General features: G+C 28.4%; 1 protein-coding gene and 1 long non-coding RNA gene across 3 annotated transcripts in view; one reads left to right on the top strand and one right to left on the bottom strand.

Moving 5' to 3' along the window:
* The window catches only part of LOC136082344 (uncharacterized), a 158,260-nt gene extending 153,640 nt beyond the window's left edge, over positions 1-4,620 (bottom strand). Inside the window, exon 1 of one of the 2 annotated variants that reach the window (XM_065801349.1) lies at positions 4,380-4,620. The gene's annotated coding sequence lies outside the window, so the exon portion shown is untranslated. The remainder of the gene's footprint in view (positions 1-4,379) is intronic. The other variant, XM_065801348.1, reaches the window with a different exon arrangement.
* A 28-nt stretch (positions 4,621-4,648) lies between these two features.
* LOC136082345 (uncharacterized) lies at positions 4,649-8,620 on the top strand. Its single transcript, XR_010639621.1, has 3 exons — positions 4,649-4,791; positions 5,070-5,671; positions 5,819-8,620. It is a non-coding gene; the product is annotated as an uncharacterized LOC136082345 (long non-coding RNA).
* Positions 8,621-9,519: the final 899 nt, after the last annotated feature.

The raw sequence follows: 9,519 nt of genomic DNA, 5'->3' as shown, positions 1-9,519 counted from the left end.
AAAAGTATTTGAATTTACAGTTAAAGAAACTTCAAAATCACATTTTTATTTTAAAACAACAGTTGAAATTTACCTTAAGCAAGTTATCTTATCAAAAGACTATGTTAAGCCAACAACTTGCTGACAAAAATTCTGAAATTCCTCTACTTCAAAATGAAATACTGATTTTACAGGAAAAAGTTGAGCAAATGCAACAGATAACACAAAACACCAAAAATGAAAAATGCTACTAGCAGATATTAGAGCACTTATATATGACATGTTTGTTTGTCAAGTTCCTACACATAGTGTTTCAACTCTACTCAGTAAAATTGGAGAACACACAGGCTATTGATTTAGTCACATTCCGCATCGCACAACTGTGGAACAAATGATGCATGAGCTAGTTGTAATATCAGACTTACTGACAACTGAAATAGCTTTCTCAGAAAAAAAAATGATTCTTGGTTTTGATGAGCAACACAGGAGGGTGTTCATGTAAATGTTTTGCACTTAACAGTATGCATGGTTGCAATCAATATGCATTGTTGTAGTTATTAATCAACTTCCTGATGGTACAGCTTACGACTATTAGAGTCACATTACAAAATACTATTATTGGAAACATAATTAACACAATGAGTGACAGTAGCAACAAACCATGCGACAGTTACTAAGTTAAACCTTTTTTGGCAGAAATCATTAAATGAACTAAACTGACACCTTCATCCCTTGAACACAATGATCAGTTCGTGCTCTTAACTCAAAGCATTAGAGACCTCTAAAGGAAAACTTTTTGGAAGAGAATGCATTGTAGCAAATATTATTTTACAGCTAAACAAACTTCGCTACAAGGATGCAAAAGGTACATGTATAATCTTAATCCCACTTTTTTACTTTAATACAACGTAATTTTGTGAACTAAGATATATAAATCTAAAATATTTTTTTTATTAGCATATAAATGTTTCTTATTTCACATGCTCCTTATGCTCTTTAAAATAATTACTTTAGGTTATTTAAAGGTGACCCAAAGGGTTTTATATCCTTTTTGAACCAACACAAGCTGCCCAGAGGACTGCTACCAAGCTAGAGAGGGAACAGACTACACATTCTTTTTCACACATGTGGTATTTTGATTCATCGCTATGAAATATTGAAAACATTTCTATTTTCTGGCTTAGCGTTATGCGGAGGTCTGAGATATAGTTTGTACCAAGATTTTACATCTGAAACAGATGAATCTTTTATATGGTTGTTTCCATTCTTGGACACATTTAGATATTAAATTGATAGGAAGGGGTGCAATATTAAAGGGTATGGGATAAACCTTTAAAACCAATAGTAATGATACTTGCAGCAATAGTTAGGGGATTATAGATTATTAGAGACTAATACTATGGTTTGTTTATAAATTTTTTGTTTCAGGTTTCCGTGAGTTATGTGCCTTAGCTTTAATTCGAAAGCTACTGACTGGTCCTTGGATGACAAAATTTTATATCACACCAGGTCAGGGACTGCATATCTGGCATTCAGATAAAAAAATGTTTGGAACACTCTTATTGAAAGCAGCAAGGATTCTCTAAACCTAATTAAACAAAAAACTGATTTTTTAAGAAATATTATTAAAAATCCTGTTTTTGATTCAATAATCAGCTTTTGCCCAGTAACTGATGATAAAAAGATAGCTGAATGTCTGAAAGCTGTTGTTAGTGTCATTGACTGGCAGTACAAGCGTCAGTTCAACATGAGTTCTAATGATCAAATTATGAACCAGACTAAATCAGCAAGGCTTCACAACATTGACTCAGAAGAACTTATGAATATGTTTAGTACTGCAAAGCAAAAAGCTCCAAATGCCACGCTTTGTTTTTTTTCAAAACTTTTAAAAATATAACAACTACTCTACTCTCCAAAAATGCTACTGATATTCAAAACAAATTAATATTATGAGCTATTTCTAATGCCAGAAAAACTTAATTTGCAATGCAGAATGTCATAAAGAAATGATGTCAGAACTTATAAAGCGTATGGCTGACAAAATTCAAAATAAAAAGAACAAAGAACAAAGAAAAATAGAAAAAAATAAAAAAAATTGTATGCCTAATCAGATAAAAGTAATATTTCCTGACTTAGAAAATAATGAGGCTCCTAATATTGAAGAAATTCTTATTGGAGCTGCTATTGGAAGATGTATTGGCCACTTGTGATTTGATAAAGCCACTATCAGCCAAATTTATATTTTGGCAGACTTCTTAGCATTAAAAAGAAGAATAGTGGTATATACAGCGTTTCTTATTAGAAAACAAATGAAAATGAGGATGATGATGCTTTCGAGTATGAAATACAAACTATCTGCAGACATCATCAGTGGTTATATGGTAATATCATAAAAAAATGATGTGCAAATTGAATATAATTTATTATTAAGTTATGCGTTATTGTAAATCATAATATGGTTTATATACTTGCATTAATAGTTTTCATTTACAGATAGGTAAGTGTATTAGTTAGCAATATTTTTTCAATACCTAATGTGTATTTAAGCCCCCTCACCCTTTTTTTTTGCTGTTGTTGATAAGATTATGAAAAGATTTATAATTATTTCATTGATTATTTTATGTAGCAGATCTTATTTTAGGTAGTCGGATAGTTACCGACATCTAACAACCAGGGTTGACTTGGTTACAACATGCTATGGGAAACCAAAGCTCATTAACTATTGGCTTTGAGCCAATAACCTGGCTTTTGATATACTGTTTCAACTTAGAAAGATGACTTTTTGCATGGATGGACACCAAGATGTTAGTGTTAAGTAGTTTAAATCAATCAGTATAGAAATAAGTTTCATTGATTATTATTTTTATACATCATATCTTTTTTTTTTCAGGCAAAAAATCAAAGAATTCATTTGGTTTCATTAATATTTCTGTTTTGATGGCATAATTTGTTATGCATCAGAAGTTAAGTTAATTTAATTTATTTTTAACTTAATATAAAAACCTTTTTTTCCCCTAATTTTAAATAGGTTTTTTTAGTCATTATTTTAAATATCTGATTTATTTTATCTATCATTGCTAGGTTTTAACTCAGAGCTGGAAAACTGAAAAATAGACTATCGCTTCTAAGGATCTTTAATAAGTCAGGAAAGAGGTTAATTTATACTTATAAGATTGAATTATGCAGTAACCACATATTTATAACATATGAGATATTAATTTATTTTTCAGGACATATTCCTTCTCTGTTAATAATGGTTGTGCTATGGTGAACTATATATTTATTTAAAAATCTAATTTTTTTTTTTAGATATTGTCGAAGGATTGACTTTTTTTATCTTTGGATGTCAATGCTAGATTTGCTTCAAAACTAGGCTATTTTCACAGCCACAACTCTGTTAAAAACATTAATAAGCCTATGGAAAACAATTAATTAGTTTAAATTTTTTATTACAAAAAATTAGTTTAAATTTTATATTACGAAGTATATGTTAAAACAAATAAATCTTTTACTTATTGGGATGAGCGTATTATTCGATGTTAATCAAGAAGATATACAAAAGATATTTTAATGCGCTTTTTTTAAATACATGTCTTCATCTCTTTAAATAATAACTAACATAAAATGTTATCGCTAATTGACAAAGTAATTAAACAATTTTTATTATCGCATTTTTTAGTATCTATCATGGCTTAAGTCGAACGTTTATGTGGCTTGAGTAATAGCATTGGTACGGTGGGGAAAACAGGCCTTGTTTTTTCCCCAAAGCTATTGCTATTGCATAAATCACATCCTCGCCTGACTTTTTTCTTAAGTCATACTTTTCGCTTGCAAAAAATAGATATAATTAAAGAGATTATTATTTTCTTTCAGTTCACTGTTTACCATCTAAAAGGCTATGTACAGATATATTAACGCAACAAACGGACTACGCGTTTTAGTATATAAGCCTATATATGTAAATTGTTGTATAATAAGCATTATCTTTAAAAAAAAGTTATAAAATAAATAAAATTTTTAATTATATAGAAATTGATTTGTCTTATTATTAATTATTATTTTTTTAATTCATCAGTAAAAACAATTTTGTTATTTAAATATCATTTTTTTTTTCTGTTATAAGTTGAATAAAAATATAACCGAGGCAAAGTAATGCGCAGAAAACTAAACAATGACGTTCTATTGTAAAACTAACGTAAGCCGGACGCTAATTTTTTAAGTTGGTTGCAGTTTTTTTAAGCGTTCCTTATAATGAATTTTTGACACGTAAATGGGCATAACTTTTAGTAGAATCATTCGTTTTTTATGAAATTTTCACCATTGTAATACTGATTTAAAGCTCTTTACAATGATGTGTAACAATTAAATATTTGAATACTTTAAAAATTTTGCACACGTACCTATAGATATGAGAGTTTGTAGATATGAAATTGTTTATGCACTCAACGTGGACATTGTTTCCATAATATCAATGTTTTGCGAAAACATACCATTCAAAGTCGTAATATTGAATTCAGAATCGAGTTAATGAATTTTGATAATAAAGCAAATAAGTTTGCAAATTGTTGCTAAAAACATAAAGTAAGAAATGTCTAATATTTGTTAAATGTATAGCATTACTTTGTTTGTTTTTTTATTTATAAGGTTTTGATAGCCGGAAATGTCAGTTAAAAGAAAAGAAGGAGAGTTCTTATAATAAGAATCAAGTTGATATTTTTGGAAAAGATGGTTCCAAAACAAAGTTTTGGCAATGTAATCGGTGTGGTATATATATATCAAGAAGTACCGGATAGCGCAGAACTAAGTCTTCAGGTAACAGTTTTTTAGTTTGTTTTGTGACAAAGTCTTGTGTCTTTGTTAATGTACGGCTATTAAGTATACTATAGCTAGGAATGGCAGCATTCAGAAAATGAAGTTTTATTAGTTTTATATTTATATATTAATTCATGTGTTTATAACAATCAGATTTAAAGTTATGGTTAATAAAACGTTGTTTTAAATTTTTATTGTGAAAGGTCTATGCATATTATTCAATGTCACTCGCGTATATCATTATGTATAAGTAATGCTTTAAATTTGTAATAATTTAGAAACATGCAAGATTAAGAAAAACTGCACATCAACCATTAAAGAAGTTACAAATAGTGATGAAAAAGTAAAAGTTTAAGTCTGCTATACTATTTACGGGCATAGCCAAGACTATCATCACACATAGATAACTAAACGTCAACGACAAGAAATTGCTTCTAAACTACAACAATGAGTTACACGCAGAAAAATTTCTAGATGATTTAAGGTAATTTGTTTTATGTTTTCAAGCTCACAAAAGAACTGAATCATGTTGTATATTACAAGACCACTAATTTATGTGTGCTTTGGCTTAGAGCTTTTTACGGAAATATATATGCAAGAAAATACCTCTAAACAAAACTTAAATAAATAGCTTTTCGTTGTTAGTTTAATCATTTTTATTTAGTAAGAAAATATGCAATCTTTTGTTATTTTTTCTCACCAATTTACATTAAATTATAGTTATTTATTTTAAGTGGGAGATTTTTTGTTTGTTGTTTATGTAAATTTTTTGTGTTGTTTGACTCACGGAACTGTTGTTTGTCCTATACTTTGGATTGCAGTTGTTCTATGCATTTATTGTGTATAATTATTCACAGTTTTGTGAAGTAAAATAAAGCAGGTTAGTGTTTTTTTTGTTTTGTATTTTATCTTTTTCCTATGTCTTTATCTAATATTTTACTAAGTAAGTTTAGTAAGTTCAAAGTATAATTTAAAAATTTCAAAATTCTAAGTTGTTACTATTTTTATTGTTATTTTATTTCTTTAGTTACACCTTTGTGTTCTACCAACTAACATTTTATTTTGTCCACTGTTAAATTATGGATTTAGTTTAGTAAACTTGAATGATTTGAAATTAACTTTGTCATTAGCTAACAGTTTCTGGTAAAATTTAACTTATTGTGATTAAGGTAAGAATAACTTTATATTCTGGTCACAACGCAATGTTTGTACTATTAGTTATTATATTTTTGGTAATTTGTGTAATAGTTTATTGTCTTTGCAATTAGTGTCTTTTATTTTAGACTTTGGACTATTATCTATATAATATTCTCTAATAATGACTTTATTTTATTCTACTTTTATAAGAACTTTTAAATTCTTGATAATAAGTTAAGTGTTGTACATACTACAAGTATGTCTTGGGATTATTGTTTGCCATATTTTCAATGTCTGCAAAATTTTTTAAAATAATCAGAAAAATTGTGCTAAAAAAACTTAGAAAGAAATCAAGTAAAAAACCCTTCAGCAAACTTACTTGAATTGTATCATACATATAAAATAAAATTTTAATTGGCAGACTTATAAACTTCTTTCTAACTTTAAATGCGTATTGTGTTTATATATTGATATTTTTGCAATTGAAGAGTATTTTTCTAAACAAAACTCTATTAAATCTAAAGTCTTTTTCTGATCTTAAAATAGTGGCACACACCCTGTCACTTAGAAACTTATTGATTCCACAGTCTGTAATATGGTTCCAAACAACTAGTACATTGTAATTTGTTTTTTTATTATTGTCATAAATGTGCTTAAAAAGTTTTTTTATGATAGGGATGATATTGAGTCTAAGTTTCAAGAATTCTTTTACTTGAAAACAGAGATCTTTTAAACATAGGACACGCTTTTGGATTGCAATAGGTACGCATGCAATCCAAAAACGAAAATAACGAAATGAGTGTTTTATCATATACCCAAGAATAGGAGCAACTAGATAAGACCCTTATTCTTCTTCGTAAACTTCAAGTTAAATAACTTACTTTTAATGCTCTTGGCAGTAAAGCTAAAAAAATTACTTTTATTTTATTAAAAACATTACGTTTTATTAGTTTGAAATTTCCGTATTCCATAACGTTATGGAAAAAATTTAGCTAACAGATTTTTTTTTTTTAATATCTTTATAAAATCGTTTTCATAAAAAATTATATTTTAGGACAAACTTCACCTCAGCATGAGTTTAAAGATGAAGATTTTATCATAGTAATCCAGGTAAAGGCACGGAAGGAAATGCTGGAAAAATTTGGGAAGAGCGGTTTATGCTGCAACTCAACACATGGAACAACTGGTTATAATTTTCTTTTAATTTCAGTACTGATTATGGACAAGTTTGGTAAAGGTCTTCCAATTGCTTGGTGTTTAGCTAACCATGAAAATGAATCATTCGTTAAAGTCTTTTTCAAAAAGATAAAAAATGAGGTTGGGACTGTACAACCTGGTTTATGACAGATTTAGCTCCACAGTTCTGCAATGCTTTTTGTTAAGTCTTTAATTTTCAACCAAAATGGTTATACTGTACATGGCATGTAGACAAAACATGGAAAGAAGAATTGCAGCTGTTTACGAAATGCTTAGAGCAGTTTTTGAGGAAACAAATGAATTTCTTTTCCAAGATAAATTATAGTCACTTATTGATAGGTTGGAATTCTATGCTACTAGTGAATTTAAAGCGTTTTTTTTTAAATACTGGATTTGTGTGACAAAAAGTTAGGCCTATTGCTACCGCGTTGGTGAAGGTATAAATACAAACATGTTTGTTGGGGCATTCCATAGAAGTTTTGAATACAACTATTTAAAAGGTAAGTGTAATAAACGTGTTGACACAGTTCTTGCGAAACTTCTTAAATTTTCAAGAGATAAATTATTTTCTTGCTTGATAAAATTAAGTAAAGGTTCTTTGACACAACGAATGCAAAACATTTATGACAGACTTTTGAGTAGTAAAAAATGTCTTATACAGCCATTAATAAGACTTCTGATGAAAATGTTTTCCTAATCAACTCTGACGATGGGCAAAATAAATATTTTGAAACAAGACTGTCAGACAAGTGCAACATTTTAGGTGTTTTAGTCTGTTGCAGTGATTAATGTGATTTGTATGTACACATACTTTCCATTGCAATTGTTCTGACTTTCTCATAAAAAAAACTTGTGTAAACATGTACATCTGCGAAAGGAATTTTTAGCTGTGAGCAATAAAATTGATGATCAACTTAAAAATTCAGTTGAACTACAGAATGGATACTCTTATGACAAAATAATTTCAATAAAATCCAACATAAAGAAATTACACAAAGTTTCAAAATTTATAAAAGCAAAGTCTAAGACAGAGAACTTGCTCCATAACTTGATGCACCGTGTTAACAACTGAAGTAGCTTGGATATTGATGCTTTAAAAAACATTGTAACAGTTATTGTTCATAATTTATTTCTTACCTTTTTATAAAGATTTAAATCTTTAAAGCTTTTTAAGCACCTTTCAATATATAAAAGTAAGTGCAAATATAAATAGTGTTTTGCAATCAGAAAAAATTGAATTTGTTGTGCAAGGCAAAATTCAAAGTTATCCGTTTCACCCTTTGTTCACACTTTGTTCACCCTTTGACGTTTATTGACAAATACAGATTTTTTCAAGATGTAATTGAGACCTGGAAAGTTGTAATTAAGAAAAGCTAGACGAAATTGTGAAAATGAAAGTTGTAATTAAGAAAAGCTTGATGTAATTGAGAAAATGAAAGTTGTAATTAAGAAACGTTAGATGTAATTGAGATGATAAATGTTGTAATTAAGAAAAGTAAGATGTAATTAAGAAGATAAAAGTTTTAATTAAGAAACGTCAAATGTAATTTAGAAAATGAAAGTTGTAAATAAGAAATCAAAAAATATAATTGAGAACATAATAGTTGTAATTAAGGAAAGTAGAAAGAATACAAAGTTCTTTGAATTTTGTTGTCCTAATATAATTTGTTATTTAAAACTGGTATTAAACTATAATATCAAAAGGATATATAAAGTCCTGAAAAAGGTATTTGAGATTTAGGCTGTAACTGGAAAAATCCTTTTCAGTGTCAAATAAAACTTTTTTTTAGTTTTGTTTGCGAAAAATTTAATTAAGATTTCAGATAAAAAATAAATAAAACACAAAAAATTTAACTGAGCCGGTGAATTTTCAAACACCCTTTATAAAAAAGCGTGACATGGAGCAGTGTCTGTTACGACGACCAAATCCTATAAACGATTCCCGGATGTAACCCACTGGTTAAACAAAGCCAACATCAACTCGTTACAAGAATCTGCTTTAAATGATCCTCTGCAAGTTTCCATCATGACGACATTAGTTGTTGATATAGCTGCAATCAAATGCATATTTGCACCTTTTGAAGAAGGTATTTTTATTATTGCTCTTATTACCTGTTTGGCACGTCCTTGTAATTTTCTATAATAAAGGTTAAAATTTGTTTCATCTAAACTATCTGAAGACCATTTGTGATGTGTTTGTTAATGCTACTAATATATTCAGATCTTTTTTGTTTACTCTTATTACTATTCATTGTTGTAGGCTCCTTGTGCACTTTAAATTTAAATTTTAAATAAAAATAGTTTGCCTTCGAGTTGATTGGCAATTGTGGTTGCGAAGAAGCTAATATTAAATTGTCTTAATACCATTGTTTTAATGGTCTCCAATGTCAACTA

Source organism: Hydra vulgaris, chromosome 07, assembly GCF_038396675.1.
Source record: "Hydra vulgaris chromosome 07, alternate assembly HydraT2T_AEP".
Classification (NCBI taxonomy): domain Eukaryota; kingdom Metazoa; phylum Cnidaria; class Hydrozoa; order Anthoathecata; family Hydridae; genus Hydra; species Hydra vulgaris.
This window is presented reverse-complemented; position numbering and strand designations above follow the sequence as displayed.